The sequence below is a fragment of the Neophocaena asiaeorientalis genome, unplaced genomic scaffold (genome assembly GCF_003031525.2).
Source record: "Neophocaena asiaeorientalis asiaeorientalis breed wild unplaced genomic scaffold, Neophocaena_asiaeorientalis_V1.1 scaffold87, whole genome shotgun sequence".
Lineage (NCBI taxonomy): Eukaryota > Metazoa > Chordata > Mammalia > Artiodactyla > Phocoenidae > Neophocaena > Neophocaena asiaeorientalis.
Genome location: NW_020175432.1, coordinates 3127022 through 3129088, shown reverse-complemented (window position 1 = coordinate 3129088; position 2067 = coordinate 3127022).

The following is a 2067-nucleotide window of genomic DNA, read 5'->3' as shown; positions in this document are numbered from 1 at the left end:
GGGAAGCAAGGCGTGCAAGGAAAGCGGGGGGGCGGGGGGGCTGCAGGGTACCCCAAACAGTGCTGCCTGTCTTCCCTCTGCTAAGGGCACGGTGCGGGGGGAGGTCCTCACGGGTACCTGTGACAGGGATGTGACCCCAATGAGACTCCTCCTTCCCCAAGTCAACCCTGGGCACTGCAGGGGGTGATGCTGACAGGCGGAGGGTGGGGACCAGGGGCATGAACTCTCTTCTCTGGGGGACACAGAGACAGGTTGACCCCAGGTCTCATCCTCGGCCCATGGAGCCTCATGGGGGAACAAATTTACCACCCTGGGGGCTCAGAAGACAGAGGGTAAACTGAGGCAGGTGGGGACACGCTGGTTGGCTCACGCTCCCGGAGGAAAGGTTTGCACAGCTGAGGGGGGCTCGGCCACAGCGAGCGGGTCTATATACACGACGCAGGGGCTCCAGCTCACCCCTCACGGCGCAGCTCGTCTGAAATCACAGTATTTTCACGTCACAAGTCAAAGGGCTGATTCCCTTAAGCTGTCCTGTTTCTAAAAGTCTTGGCAACTCATATTCAATATTTAGTAGAGAAATGATATTTAAGAAAAAACCCCAAATCCCCTGTTGTAGACCCCCAGAGGCCTGCCCAGGCCCAGGAGGGGGCAGTGAACCCTTTGAGGACGCCTGCCCGCTGGCTCCTGGCTGGATCCCCTCCCTGGGAAAGCTCTGCACCTACGCCCCTCGTGGGCTGAGGCTGCCGTGTTAACACAGTGTCACCTGTGCTCCTGGCCTAGGGATGCTAGAAACAGGCCATGGGGCTGGACAGTCCCTCCTTCCCTGCCCATCTGCACCAAGAACCCACTGCTGGGCAGATGGGAAATGTGGGCTGACGGGGCTCCCTCACGGGGTCCCCAACTCCTTGTTTGAAAATTGCATCCAGGAAGGTTGCTTGTAATTTTATTAAGGCCATTTTTTAAAAAAAGTTCTACATACAAGTCTAATGGTAATCAAACCCTTCTATGTACATACATGTAGTTTTTCTTTAAAAAAAGAAAGAGTCCTCAACTCTTTGCCCCCAGCCCTGGAAAGAAGATGGGCCCTTGACCTGGATGGACTGACACTAAACCTAACTCCAGTCCAGACAACAGCGGCGGAGGCCAAGTGACCGAGGACAGGGGGCTTCCCGTCTGTGGGGCCACGCGGCCACTTGGCCACGTGCTAAGAGCCCGGCCAGGGAACGAGAGAGAGGGATGGTCGCTAGGATCAAATCTGGCTCCCACAGATAGAGGCGGGCGCTCCCAAGACGCCGACGGAGGCGGAAACGCACCAGGCAGGAGGTGCCAGCCCTGCTGGCAGGCGGAGGAGCGAGTAAGAACTCGAGATGCGATGTCGGAGGGAATGAAACAGACGTTCCTATTCCAACGCAACTGACAGAACACAAAGCCAGCTGCACACTGCTCTTTGCCTCCAAATCCAGCCCTGCCAGGAAGGGCTACGAAAGAGATGGCGGGATGGTGGGAGGGGATGAATGTCGGCTGGACCTCGGGATGGGGGTGCTGAGGACAGGCTCGTCTCTGGGGCATCTCAGAACAGAGGGGCCGCGGCTGCTGCCGCCAGCCACGGGGTCTAGGACAGGCCTGCCCTGAGGACTGGCTGGCACCTTTGGGAAGGCCGGGCAGAGGTGGGTCTTCACAAGACCCCTGATGGAAGCCGGGGCTCCTTCCCAGAAGTCCGTTAGGGATCAGAGCAGAGGCCCCTCTGGCCGCTGCTGCCAGCTTCTGCCAGAGAGCCCACCCAGGCCAGCGAGCCCAGCCCAACCTCATGTCCTTCTGTTTTGGGATAACGGAGCAAAAGTAAAAAGGCCGGAGGTGCAGCTCAGACCCGGGCAGGCAGCAGACCACTTCCAGTTAGCTTACAAATATTATAACGCTGGATTTCTAGAATAAAAACATGCTCTCAGGCAAGTGTTGGCTTGAAGGAGTCAGTTATTCATCTACAACCAAAATGTAAATACAAACCGAAAGAAACAAACCAAAAAAATGCCCCGGCCGCCTCCACCCGCACCCCCCCACCCCCGGCCA